This window comes from Suncus etruscus, chromosome 6, assembly GCF_024139225.1.
Source record: "Suncus etruscus isolate mSunEtr1 chromosome 6, mSunEtr1.pri.cur, whole genome shotgun sequence".
Taxonomy (NCBI): Eukaryota; Metazoa; Chordata; class Mammalia; order Eulipotyphla; family Soricidae; genus Suncus; species Suncus etruscus.
Window position 1 is genome coordinate 130,336,194 of NC_064853.1, and position 15,131 is coordinate 130,351,324.

Below are 15,131 nucleotides of genomic sequence, written 5' to 3' on the forward strand. Positions count from 1 at the left end.
ACTTGTATTGTCATATTATAGACACTTGTCAATTCAATACCCCCACTGGTTTTCGCACTGTTTAAAAAATATCCCAAAGACCACAAACCACAATTATTACAACAGCTGTTAAATGAATAGCTTTATTAACACAAAAATACAACTATGCATGAAGCATTAACAAACTTAAGTCTCTGACTCATAGTAAACAGGTGATGGTAATTCGACAACCAAGTCCGACGACAGGCTTGGAGACTCCAGCACATCTAGAAAGCAGAAATTTCTTATTAGATTTCTGCAGGTCATCAAGTCATTTTTCATCTTGATCTGGCTATCACTTCTAATCAAGAATTATTGGCTTTCTCTATGCCTAATAAATACATTATCCCCACCACCTACACAAACATTTCTTGGAATGTAGTTGAAGTCCCAGAATCAATCTTTATTGGGAAACTAAACATTAATTAAAACTCAAAATCAGCAATATTTTTCACATAACTTACAGTGAAAGTATTCCCATCAGACCTAATAGAAAATATGTTAATGGTGGCTTCTGACCAGTCTGAGCCAAGACCTCAAAACCTCTTCAATAAAAAGGTTTTAATCCTGCTAGACTTATTATAAAGGTGTTTTGCACATATGTTAGCTTCAGAGGCAAACTTGCTTGAATTAATCTCCTCAAAGGCTTATAAGCTTGATGTTTACAGAGTTTGAAGAACAGAGCCCTTTAGAGTGTACTTCCTCACAAGTCTTCCACTTAGCAGTGGAAAGGTTCTAACAGACAGTTCAGGGAGCCTCTGTAAGGCATGAGCTTACTTACTGGATGCCCAGAGAGGAAGGAACATCTTTGGAGGTGTAGGGGAATCTTCATACAGCAGTTTTCCAAAATCCCTCTGTTCCCGGAACATAAAGGAAGGCATAGATAGCTTTTCAAAATCCTCCTCAAAGAACATAAGAGGTATCCCCCTCAAGGGCAAGTGTGCAATCTGGTGCTCTTCAGGGAGGTCATAACTCTCACCATCTGCAACAAAGAGCATTTTGTCAGGCAGAAGTTCTGAGTACACATGGTTCATGCTCCTAGAACCTCAGATCCCTGAGATTCTTGAAACTGTTCATGCATTTTCCCACTAACTGACAGAGACAACAAACTACTGAACCGTTACTTTCACTTGTGATGAGAAAAAACTTTCACTTGGTATCACATCCCACATGCAGGAAAAAACACCAACTTTATGAGCACTCCATTGCTGACATCATTTTAGTAATCTAGATGATAAGATAAATGCCAGCACGTGTCAAAGCACTTTTGCTGCACAACTAAAGTGTCAAGACCACCTCAAAGGAAAAGGATCTGTGCAACTATTTTATTTGCAAGGTATGAGTGAGACCTTTCTCCAGGAACATGATTAGCTAAGAGAACCTTGAGACAAACTGATTAGTCAGACTAAAGTTTCTGTCACATTTCCGCCGAGAAATGAAAAAAGTCTGCCATTTCCAGGAACATGGTATTTGTTGTCAATGATAAAATTCACAATTTCAAGAGAGAAAAAAAACTAGACTTTTACAATATTTCCCTGCAACCAACTTAAAATCTTCCAATATAACTTCTGCTGAGATCAGTGGTAATAGTAATTAATGTGCTTTTGACATTTCAACATTTGAATGATTTACATTTCCTCATCAACTATTATTTTTATGCTAATGTGATAAATGTTCAGAATAAAGAATCAGATCACAGTATAAAATGCTAACCAATATGGTTTTAAATGTATAGTGCTACTTGACATTAAGAAACAACCATTGTGGGGCTGGAGAGATAGCATGGAGGTAAGGCATTTGCCTTTCATGCAGGACAGTGGTTCCAATCCCGGCATCCCATATGGTCCCCTGTGCCTGCCAGGGGCAATTTCTGAGCCTAGAGCCAGAGGAGTAAGCCCTGAGCACTGCTGGGTATGACCCAAAAAACAAAAACAAAAAAAGAAAAAGAAAAAGAAACAGCCATGGTAAGAAAAAAAAAAAAAAAAAAGGAACAGCCATGGGCCTGAATGTTAGCACAGTGGCAAGACATTTGCCTTACATGAAGCCAACCCAGGATGGACCCAGATTTGATTCCCGGCACCCCATATGGTCCCCAAGCCTGCCAGGAGTGACTTCTGAGCACAGAGCCAGGAGGAACCCCTGAGCACTGCCAGGTGTGACCCAAAAGTAAACAAACAAAAAGAAACAGCCATAGCTGAGTTTTAATATAGTACCAAAAGAAAATGTTTATTATATGACAGAGTGATAGCAAAGCAGTAGGGCGTTTGCCTTACAAGTGGCCAATCCGGGACTGAATCGGGTTCGATCCCCAGCAACCCATATGGTCCCCTGAGATTGCCAAGAGTGATTTCTAAGTGCAGAGCCAGGAGTAATCCCTGAGAGCCACCGGGTGTGGCCCAAAACCAACCCTTGTCTCCCAAAAAATGTTCATTTACATGAAAAGACTTAAGATGCTGCTTCTTTTTCCTAACTACCTATCTAGCAGAAGTCAAACTTACCTCATTTTTCCAAGCTTTTTTTTTTTTTTTGGTTTTTGGGTCACACCTGGCAGTGCTCAAGGGTTACTCCTGGCTGAGCCCAGAAGAATATATGAGATGCCAGGGATCAAACCCGGGTCCGTCCCAGATCAGTTGCATGCAAGGCAAACGCCTTACTGCTATGTTAACACTTTGGCCCAAGAATCCATCTTATCCTAAGCCAAGTTAAGCACATTTTCAAAAAAAAAAATAAATAAATGTCAATCTTCAACAAATTTTTTTGGAAAAATATTAGAAAACTTTTGTGTGTGTGTGTGTGTGTGGTTTTTGGGTCATACCCGCCAGTACTCAGGGGTTACTCCTGGCTCCATGCTCAGAAATTGCTCCTGGCAGGCACGGGGGACCATATGGGACGCCGGGATTCGAACCGATGACCTTCTGCATGAAAGGCAAACGCCTTACCTCCATGCTATCTCTCCGGCCCCCAATTTTTTTTTTTTTTGTAGAAAACTTTTTATGAATGTAACAGGCCCATTTGTTCTAATAAAAATATTTGAAAACTTCTCTAATTCCTAGCTCAAAAAAAATAAAGATGGGCCCGGAGAGATAGCACAGCGGTGTTTGCCTTGCAGTCAGCCAATCCAGGACCTAAGATGGTTGGTTCGAATCCTGGTGTCCCATATGGTCCCCTGTGCCTGCCAGGAGCTATTTCTGAGCAGACAGCCAGAAGTAACCTTTGAGCACCGCCGGGTGTGGCCCAAAATCCAAAAAAAAAAAAAAAAAGAAAGACACAAAAGTCCTTTGTGGAGGACTTTCACTAATCTTGATCTTAATCTTAATTTCTTAAGTCTATATTGATTTAAAATCCTGTTTTTTGACAGTTAATGTAAGTAGAATTGAAACAGTGACTCCTCTTTTCAAACAAGATCGTTTTCTTAGAAGATCACAAAATGAAAGTTCTGTGCATGTTTGTTCTAAAATATAAAAGCTTCTTCAAACATCTACTCTTTCCCAGACAAGTAAAAACCAGAACCGAATAATAAATAACAGCTCAGACCCGACCAGTACCACATGATCCTGAGCACTATCACAAGCTGCCCTGGAACACCAAAGTGAGAGTAACTCCCCAGCATCACTGGGTGTTGTTGTGTTACTGATCCCCCCTAATCAATTATTGTGCCCCACCCTAGGGTGTGACCTGGTGATCATATATTGGATTATTCCTTACTTGGTATTCTGCTCCCACCCTATGGTGGTACCTGATTCTTATCTATAAAAGCAAGGGTCTGAGGAAGGCTGGGATTCTTCAGCCTTATCCACTAAATAAAGCTGAGATCTCCTGAAGCCTGACTGCCTGTGAGTTTTCTACCTGCCGCTATCCTGAATCCTCAGACCCGCCGGCTAAACAGGGTGGCAGACGAGTGGTCCGAACTGAAGAAGAAAGACCTCATCCTCCATCCCATCACCTTCCAGCCCCATCAAGGACTGACTTGCAACAGGTGTGGCCCAAAAGCAAAAAAAAAAAAAAAAAAGATGCCAACAATAGTTTACTAAGTATAAATAGCCAATAATCAAAAACAGCTGGCATGTAGACACAAACATACCCATTGCCTTTCTTCTTTTTTTTTTTTTTTTTTGGTTTGGTTTGGGCCACACCCAATGATGCTCAGGGGTTATTACTGGCTATGTGCTCAGAAATCACTCCTGGTTTGGGGGACCATATGGGACACCGGGGGATTGAACCACGGTCCATTCTAGGTTAGCGTGTGCAACGCAATCATCCTACTGCTTGCATCACCGCTCCGGCCCCCTATTGCCTTTTTGATAAAAATAGAAGTTTGAAAACGGACCAAAGCCATGATAGTACAGTGAATACGGCTGACCCACATTTAGAACTTGGCATCCCACATGATGCCAGCTAGGAGTTAATTCCTGAGTGCAGAGCCAAAAATAACCTCGAAGCATCTCTTGGGTGTGGCCCAAAAACAAAGAAAAAGTATGAAAGCAAATGCAGTTAAGAGAATATGAAGAGGGGCTGGGGAGATGGCATGGAGGTAAGGCGTTTGCCTTGTGTGCAGAAGGTCGGTGGTTCAAATCCCAGCATTCCATATGGTCCCCCAAGCCTGCCAGGAGCAATTTCTAAGCATAGAGCCAGGAATAACCCCTGAGCGCTGCCGGGAGTGACCCAAAAACCCAAACCCCCCCCAAAATAAAAGAGAGATAGAATATGAAGAAAAAAAGATAAAAAAGAGCGAGTGAGAGAATATGAAGAGGAGCCAAAGAGATAGCATAGAGGTAAGGCATTTGCCTTGCATGCAGGAGGTCGGTGGTTCGAATCCGGGCATCCCATATGGTCCCCTGAGCCTGCCTGGAGCGATTTCTGAGCATAGAGCCAGAAGTAACCCCTGAGCACTGCCAGGTGTGACCCAAAAACCAAAAAAAAAAAAAAAGAGAGAAAATATGAAGAAAAAAGAGAACGAGAGAGAGAATATAAAGAGGAGCCAGAGAGATAGCATAGAGGTAAGGCATTTGCCTTGAATGCAGGTCGGTGGTTCAAATCCCAGCCTCCCATATGGTTCCCTGAGCATACCTGGAGCGATTTCTGAGCATAGAGCCAGAAGTAACCCCTAAGCACTGCCGGATGTGAACCCCCCCCCAAAAAAAAGAGAGAATATGAAGAAACTGGCACCACACCCACTAAAGGTGGGTAGGAACTACTCTGGAGAGTAACAGCAAAATGCCTTTACTCAAAGCAGCAAAATATAGTCATCCAATCAAAATGCACATGTCTTCCTCATTTTCCTTCATGACCAAATAAAATCATTAGCCTGGAAATCCCACATTTAATAAAAACAAAATTATATATTTGACTCAATATATATTTGACTCAGCAACCCTTTACTTTACTCTGCAGATATATTCAAACTAACAACAATAACATTTTTTTTTTTTTTTTTTTTTTTGGTTTTTGGGCCACACCCGGCGGTGCTCAGGGGTTACTCCTGGCTGTCTGCTCAGAAATAGCTCCTGGCAGGCACGGGGGACCATATGGGACACCGGGATTCGAACCAACCAACTTTGGTCCAGGATTGGCTGTTTGCAAGGCAAACGCCGCTGTGCTATCTCTCCGGGCCCAACAATAACATTTTTGATGAAACTGCAGAATTGATTGAAATATACAAGAGCCAGAAATTTTAAAAGCCAAAAACATATTAGAATAAATGGGGCTGGAGAGATAGCATGGAGGTAAAGCATTTGCCTTGCATGCAGAAGGTCGGTGGTTCGAATCCCGGCATCCCATATGGTCCCCCGAGCCTGACAGGAGTGACTTCTGAGCATAGAGCCAGGAGTAACCCCTGAGCACTGCCGGGTGTGACCCAAAACCAAAAAAAAAAAAAAAGAATAAATGTCCTTTGCAGAGCCAGTTAGCACAGTGGTAAGGCACTTGCCTTGCATACAGCTGACCCAGGACATACACAGGTTCCATCCCCCGCATCCCATATATTCGGTCTCTCAAGCCAGGAGTTACCATGAGTGACTCCAGGTATGGGCCCTCCCCCCACAAAACCTTTATGGAAAGCGATATGGAGATTCCTTCACAAACTGGAAATTGAGCTTCCATACGATCCAGCTATACCACTCCTAGGAATATACCCAAGAAACACAAAAATACAATACAAAAATCCATTCCTTACTCCTATATTCATTGCAGCGCTATTTACAATAGCCAGACTCTGGAAACAACCAAGATGCCCTTCAACAGATGAGTGGCTGAAGAAACTGTGGTACATATACACAATGGAATACTATGCAGCCATCAGGAGAGATGAAGTCATGAAATTTTCCTATACATGGATGTACATGGAATCTATTATGCTGAGTGAAGTAAGTCAGAGGGAGAGAGAAAGACGCAGAATGGTTTCACTCATCTATGGGCTTTAAGAAAAATGAAGGACATTTTTAACAGTATCTCAGAGACAAGAGAGATGAGGGCTGGTAGGTGCAGCTCAGGACATGCAGCTCATCACATAGAGTGATGAGTGCAGTTGCAGAGATGACTACACTGAAAACTATCATAACAATATGAATGAATGAGGGAAGTGGAAAGCTTGTCTCGAGTACAGGTGTAGGGGGGTGGGGAGGAGGGAGATCTGGGAAATTGGTGGTGGGAATGTTGCACCGGTGAAGGGGGGGTGCTCTTTACATGACTGTAATCATACAACTATAATCATGTTTGTAATCACGGTGTTTAAATAAAGATAAAAAAAAAAAAAACAATAGAATGCATGTTCTTTGATTAAACACAAAAATGTAAGATCCTGTAACCTCAAGATTTTTTTTTTCAGGGTCACTCCCAGCAGCACTCAGGGGTTACACCTGGCTCTTATATCAGAATCACTCCTAGCAGGCTCAGGGGACCATATGGGATACCAGGAACCTAACCCAGGTCTGTCCCAGGTCAGCTGCATGCAAGTCAAATGCCCTGTCCCTATGCTGTTGCTCCGGCCCTACACCTATCTCTTTACCTTCCCCCAGAATCAACCTAAGGTCTCCCAGAAAAGACTGCCTTGTCCATTCAGGTGAGAGTTTCCACTACCTGATCCTGTGTTCCTCCCAGTGACACAATTTATTTCATATTTCTGCCTTTTCCTCTACTCTGTGGGTTCCCTCAGGGCAGAGCCTGTCTTATGAACTTCCTTCAAAGCCTACTAGTGTGTGATATACAGTAGCCTCTCTTCAAAAAACATAAATTTAAATTACAGCTGGAGCTTCTGGGGTCACACAGCAATAGCATAACAGATAGTATTTGCCTTGGCATACGGCCAACCCGAGTTTGATCCCCAGCATCCTATAAGGACCAAGAGCCTGCCAGAAATAATTCCTGATCACAGAGCCAGGAGTAACACCTCGACCAAAAAATAAAAAAACACCTAAGAAGCTGATGCTTTTTTTTTTTTTTTTTTTTTGATTTTTGGGCCACACCCGGCGGTGCTCAGGGGTTACTCCTGGCTATCTGCTCAGAAATAGCTCCTGGCAGGCACGGGGGACCATATGGGACACTGGGATTCGAACCAACCACCTTTGGTCCTGGATCGGCTGCTTGCAAGGCAAACACCGCTGTGCTATCTCTCCGGGCCCAAGAAGCTGATGCTTTAATAGGCAGAGTTCAACTCAGCTTGAGCATACTTTCCAAAAGGCTTGTTAGAAAGATTGTCCATGGGGCGGGAGCTGTGACGCAGCAGTAGAGCTTTTGCCTTGCACGCAGCTGACCTAGGACAGACTGTGGTTCTATCCCCCGGCATCCCATATGGTCCCCCAAGCCAGGAGTGACTTCTGAGTGTATAGCTAGGCATAACCCCTGAGCACCACCAAGTGTGGCTCAAAAACCAAAAAAGATTGTCCATTTAGGACTTGTTCAATGTTATTTTATCTCCCCTAGGAGGACCAAAACACAATTATTCAATACAATAAATAATTCCATGTTAATGTTTATCTGTTCAAAGCAACCAGATGCATACCATCACATAATAGTTTGGAGTCACATGTTATACTGATGTCCTTTATAGCTGAATTAAGAAAAACTCCAAGAAAAGGATATTTGCAAAACCTAAAGATACTGCCTAGAGCAAGCCCATATATGGCCTCCTTTAGGCCAAGATATTCCAATGAGGGCACACAGGTGAAAAAGGTTGAGAAACACTGACCTAGAGGATTGTATGGAAAAAACTTCTCTATTTCTGGATAGTTATCATCACAGACAGGAACAGAGACTTTTGCAGTAACAGTCTCCTCAGATACCTAAAACCAAAACACATGAATTAGTGAGAATTAGAGCCTTGACAAGTGCTTAGAGCATTGATTATGGGGCTTAGGAACTTCTTCAAGTTTTTTTATTCATGACCCATTTTTGCCCAGGAAATTTTTCACAACTCTTGGTATATAAAATATAAATATGTACTACTAATTCATTAAGGATATAATGCAGCAAGTAAGGTGCTTGCCTTGAATGCAGCTGACATGGGTTCAGTCTCCAGCACCACATATAGTTCCCTAAGTTTTAGCAGGAATGTTCCCCGAGCAGAGCCAGGAATAAGTCCTAAGCCAGGGGTCTCAAACGGCCCTCCGTACAATATTTTGTGGCCCAGCCCTAGAGGAATCTTCCTAGAGGAATCTTTTTTTGTTTTATTTTGTTTTAGTTGTTTGAGTCACACCCCCCAATGTTCAAGGCTTACTACTGACTTTGCACTCAAGGATCACCCCGACTTTGCCTCCTGCGGCCCCCAGGTAAATAAGAGAATTTCAAAACATTTCTCATGACCCCAACATTCAGTTATAAGACCCCATATGAGGTTCACAATCCACAGTGTAAGAAAAGAGGCTCTAGGGGCCGGGAAGGTGGCGCTAGAGGTAAGGTGTCTGCCTTACAAGCGCTAGCCAAGGAACGGACCGCAGTTCGATCCCCCGGAGTCCCATATGGTCCCCCCCAAGCCAGGGGCGATTTCTGAGCACATAGCCAGGAGTAACCCCTGAGCGTCAAACGGGTGTGGCCCAAAAACCAAAAAAAAAAAAAAAAAAAAAAAAGAGGCTCTAGAACTCATGATTGCATTGGCATAATTTAAGCTTTGCCAATGGTAATTTCATGGTGATTTCATTTCCATTTGATGAGAACAATTCCTAGTTTTCATGACTGCATTTAAATTTAGAAAACAAATCTAGAACATAGCTCAGAAGTCTAAATGAAGCCTAATTTAAATATCAGCACCTTGAAAGGGGATAAAGTGGTATGTATGGCATGGTATCCCTACATTAGCAATAATGTAAGCCATCGTGTGAAAGGGGAGGAGGAGGAGGGGAGGGGAGAGGGGAGGAGAGATGAGGAGGGGATAGGAGAGGTGGGGGGGAGAGGAGAGGAGGGGAGGGGAGAGGAAGGGAAGGGAGAGGAAGGGAGGGGAGGGGAGGGGAGAGAAAGGGAGAAGAGGGGAGGGGAGGGGAGGGGAGGGGAGGGGAGAGGAGGGGAGAGGAGGGGAGGGGAGGGGAGAGGAGGGGAAAGGAGGGGAGGGGAGAGGAGGGGAGAGGAGGAGAGAGGAGGAGTCGATTCTATCATCAAGACAGACAGGGAGGAGGAAGGGGAGAGAAACTAGGGACAAGTGAGGGGAAATGTGCACTGGTGAAGGGTGTTGTACATTTTATGACTGAAACTCAATCATGAACAATATTGTAATCCCTGAGCTCTGCATTCAGGAATGTGGCCCAGGAACAATAATAATAAAAAGACACACACACACACACACACACACACACACACACGACAGTGCAGTTGCTTTAGACTCAGACAGGGGTCCTCAAACTTTTTAAACAGGGGGCCAGTTCACTGTCCCTCAGACCATTGGAGGGTCTGACTATAGTAAAAACAAAACTTATGAAGGAATTCTTATGCACACTGCATATATCTTATTTTGCAATGAAGAAACAAAACAGATACAAATATAATATGTGGCCCTCGGCCATAGTTTGAGGACCACTGCAAGGAAACTCCCTAGTTTCTTCTTGGTATACAACTCCCTAGATAGGACTGACACATAGGCCCTAATGAATCCTCTGTATTCCTGACTGAATCAAATCCCACATGCCTGCAACAGAGGAAATCCCTATCACAAGGCTCCCCAGACTTCATTCCATGTCAGTCCTCAGCTTTGCTACATCCTTACAAGTCTGTCTACTACTTTACAGGTTCTGAAAAAGACATCTTTGTCCTTAGCCACACAGCTCCTCCATGGGTTTTGATGCTCGCTCATCCAAGTGCGAAATCACCTTTCACAGCAAAGTGAAAGCCACACTGAACTGTCGTTCAGGTACCCACAAGGTTTAAATGATTTCAGAAATGTGGGGGTTAGGGAAAGTGGTTAAAATGGCAGCACCAGAACTATTACATTAGCAATTGACCTCTTGCAAGGAATCCTCCATATCAGTGCCACATGTATCTATAAATAATATCTATCAAATGATCTCTTCCTCCAATTAAGAATAGGTGAGCTTTGGGGCCAGAGAGATAGCACAGCAGTAAGGCATCTGCCTTACATGCAGAAGGACGGTGGTTCGAAAACCAGCATCCCATATGGTCCCCTGAGCCTGTCAGGGGCAATTTCTGAGCGTAGAGCCAGGAGTAGCCCGAGCACTGCTGGGTGTGACCCAAAAAACAAAAAAAAAAAAAAAAAAAAAGAATACGTGAGCTTGGACCAGAGTGATAGCACGCGGTAGGGTATTTGCCTAACACGTGGCAGACCCAGATGAACCAGGTTTGATCCCGGGAATCCCATACGGTTCCCCCCAAGCCTGCCAGGAGCTATTTCTGAGTACATTCTCAGTCATTTCTGAGACTATAGACCCCGAGGTACTGAAGATACGGGAGTTACAGAGTTGGTCCAGAAATGCCATCACAGTCCCCTCAGCCAGCTATTTCCAACTCCTTGGATCATGGAAATCTAAGAAATGATGAGTCCAAAGTGCCCATGTTACTCAATGGTGTCTTCAAAGCCCACATTACCTTCTGAGGAGAGGAAATGGTCCGCTGAAATTTGAATAGGTCCTTGATATTTTCTGTGTCTCTGTTAACAGACCTGAAGGCCTTTCTTGTACCTTTAGGGAGCAGAGATAAATATCAAACATTTTGCAAAATGAAAACCTGAGATGTTGGGGCTAGAGCGGGAAGGCTTTGCCTTGCTCTCATCTGACCTAGGACGAACTGTGGTTGGATCCCTTGGGTCCCCCAAGCCAGGAGCCAATTCTGAACGTATGGCCAGTTGTAACCCCTGAGCGTCACAGGGTGTGGCCCAAAACAAACAAACAAACAAAAATCTGAGATGTTTTCTTTGCTAAAAATTTCAACATCATGTTCATTTACGAAGTACATAAATCAGTTCTGATTTGTTTTTGGTTTAGTTTTTACTTTTGTAGATTTGACACCAGGCCTTCTAGCACCATGAAAATTGTCAGAAGCCAGAGCAATAATAGTACAGTGAGGAGGGCGCTTGCCTCTAATGTTGCTGACCAGGGTTCAATCTCTGGCACCCATTAAGCACAGCCAAGAAGAGTTCATTCCTGCCAACAGGAGTCCAGGAATAAGTTCTGAGCACCACTGGGTGAGGCCTCAAAATAATAAGAGTCATTTCCAGGCGCACAAAGTCGCTACACCGAACCCAGGGGCACCCCTTCAAACCCACCCACCCTCTAAGTCTCCTCTCTCCGCAGCCATTCAGCTCAGGACCCTCCTAATGAATCTCAAGAAGCTACTTAACCTGAAAAATAAAGAGGCCCTAACAAGCACCTGGATAACCTGGTCCATGGTGGGAGGAGTCTCAGGACCGGGTCCTGGTATGTAGCCAAGCTCTTACCAAGTACAGATTCCTGGGTCAGCGAGTCCTTGGCCCGTCCACCGACTTGGTCTTCGTTTTCTGTATTCAAAAAGTTCAAAGCCTCCATCCTGGCTCTAATGGAGGGTGTGGGTGGCCTAGGCCAAGTTGTCAAAATGGGGCGAGGCTCCACTGGACAAGCTAAAATGAAATCAAGAGGGGTCCCGGGCTGGGGAAAGACCACCCAATCCCCACCTGCGAGCCCCGTCCCCCAAAATCCAGGCCCCCAAAACTCGACTTGGCTCACCCACCTACCGGTCCACCAGCTCGCGACCAACAGCAGCCCAAAGAAGCGCACGCTCCCGGACCCAACGCCAGCCTGAGCTTTGAACCAGACGCGCGTGCCTCTATTGGTGCATCCAGCCGAGATGGGCGGGACAAAACACCGAGGACAACCAATGGGAAGAACCCGCGCTCCCAGGCTCCGCCTCAAATGCTTTTTCCCGCCCCCGGAAGACTTTCCTGGGAATTTAAAAAAAAAAAAACTTGGAGGGAGCCGGAGAGCTAGCAAGGAGGTAGGGCGTTTGCTTTGCATGCAGAAGGTCGGTGGTTCGAATCCCGGCCTCCCATATGGTCCCCCGAGCCTGCCAGGCGCCATTTTTGAACATAAAAGAGCCAGGAGGAACGCCAGAGCGCTGCCGGGTGTGACCCAAAAAACAAAAAAATTTCAAAACTTTGTGCTGACACCATAATTTGGGATTCAGTTCTGTTAGCCCACTCCCCACATAGAAAAGAAGTGAAAATGGTTTCCGGGTTCATAAAATAAATTATTTTATTCTATTATTAAGACAGATTTAGGGGTTTGGTTTGGCATGATTTATTTTATTTCCCCTCCATAAGCTTTGGCAGTCAGTACTGCTTAAAAATATCGTGATCAACTATTCCTCTACTAAAGAGAATATAATCACAGCAAATTTAAAAGTTGGGCAAGACTTGAGAAAGGGCATTATAGTCAAAGAAAAAATAACTCAGGAAAATATTTATGTAATTTAAGCTGCGTTTCAGTTGGACATAAGGAAAAAAAAACAGATCGAGGCCAGAGCACAGCAAGAAAGGTGTGGTGCACGACCCACCTGGGTTCAATTCTCAGCACCCTAGTCTCCAAGAACAGCCAGGAGTGATCCCTGAGCACAGCCAAAAGTAAGCACAGAGGACCACCAGCTGTGGACAGAAAAAATAAAAAGAAATAATATACATGCATAGGGGCTAAGAGATAGCTAAGGGGCCTGGGCATTGAGTACATGCTCTGAATGCAAGAGGCACAAATCCCCAGTATGTGGTCCCCTGAGCACAGAGATGGAATAGCTGCTTAGCACTATGTAACACCCCTACCCCTCAAAAAACAACCCTATCAAGTGGGGGAAACAGCCCATATTAGTGTGAGGTTGGTAGAGAGGTAAGAGGGCCCTGAAGCAATAAGTTTCAGGTGAATGTCAGAAGCAGCTCTAGCCTAACAAGTACCCATCAAGGGCCCACCCCACCTTAACAAACCCTAGCAACAAACCCTAGAGTGGAGGTGGCTGGAAAACTGCTGAGCCACACACTTTTCTGCTCTACCTATAAAATGGCTTTGCTTAACTTTCTGGAAAACCCACTCTCTTCTGCCTCCAGTTGCAGAGATCCACTGTCTGGCTGTCCTTGCATTCCCCCTTAACTTTATGAGGCACACTCCATTGCTGGAGTTGCCTGCATCCCAATTTAAGGTAAGTAAAAAAATCTTTGCTTCCTGGTATTCTCCAGACACTTTTCCTATGAGAATAGCTAATGGAGTCTAGAAACCTTGGCTGGAGGTCAGTACAGTACTGTATTTGCCACATACAAAGAATTTCTGTGGGTTCTGAGTACTAACCTTCCAGAGGAGGTGCCCCCAGAATGGTCCTAGTACCCCTTTGGCCTATCTTCCCCCTATGGTTTCCCACACATACCTACCAACAACAAAGCAGTGGTTCCCATAAATATGATTCATGGCTTCTTTAAAATTCTATCATTTAGGGGGCAGAGTGATAGTACAGCAGTAGGGCATTTGCCTTGCACGCAGCTGACCCAGGAAAGACCCGGGTTCTATCCTTGGCAGTCCTGGCCTGCCAGGAACAATTTTTGAGCACAGAGCCAGGAATAACCCCTGATTGCCGCTGGGTGTGCTCCCCCCAAAATAAATTCTATCATTTAATAGTGAACTATTTTAAGCTTCTAATGCCCCAACAATAAGTTTACTGAAGCAGCCTGCAAGGCGGTGGGGGGGGGGGGTGGCAAGCAGAAGAATGAACAGGAGATCCAAGGAACAATGAATATATTTAAAAAAAAAAACTCAACTTCCTAGATTGAGGGAGAGATTATATTTGAGGACTGGACAGTAGAGGTGTTTGTTTACATTGCCTGTGTGCACCAACCCTGTTCAATTCCCAGCACCCTGTGGCCATCTGAAAACTGCAAGGAGCAGAAGTAGGAGCACCAGAAATACCGAGCTGGGTCCAATCCAACGCAACAAACAAAAATTATGATTGAAAAATGTGATCGCCTTTTTTTATTTCCATAATAATTGTTAATAAGTACAGTTAAGAGATAAAAATCAAAAGACCAAGGCTGGCCTATTTAAAACCCTGCTCATGAAAGATGCATTGTTTTGAATTTTGCTTTGTGTATTTGTGTTTTTTCTTTTTTTATGTGTGTGTTTTCTGTCTGAGTGCCATAGCCGGTGGGCTGCTCCCTCCCCACAACCCAGGAGGACCACTGTTCTGTTTTGTTTTTTGTGAAGGTACAAGCAGCCCAGGCTATGCTGTCCACTTCACAAACCCTTCCTCAAGGTCTAACGAAATGCCTGGTAAGCTCGTTTTGTTCAAACAGCTCCAGCTTGCTTATATTGCCACCACACATCTATGGGGTAGATTAAAAAAAAAAGAAAAAGAAAAAGAAAAAAGCCACAACATCTTTTTTTTTTTTTTTTTTTTTTTTGGTTTTTGGGCCACACCCAGTAATGCTCAGGGGTTACTCCTGGCTATGCGCTCAGAAGTTGCTCCTGGCTTGGGGGACCATATGGGACACCGGGGGATCGAACCGTGGTCCGTCCAAGGCTAGCGCAGGCAAGGCAGGCACCTTACCTTTAGCGCCACCGCCCGGCCCCATCCACAACATCTTTACTGAGGTCCCCTAAGTCAGTTTTCAGATATTGCCTACTGGGCGAGGCACTACACCTCTTCGCCCAATAACTCTTCACACTGTTTTTCTT

The 15,131-nt window shown here is 44.3% G+C and overlaps 1 protein-coding gene across 1 annotated transcript in view; it reads right to left on the reverse strand.

Annotated features, from left to right (window-relative positions):
• Positions 1-15,131, reverse strand: part of GABRA1 (gamma-aminobutyric acid type A receptor subunit alpha1) — a 1,147,113-nt gene that overhangs the window by 977,049 nt on the left and 154,933 nt on the right. The window lies entirely within an intron of this gene.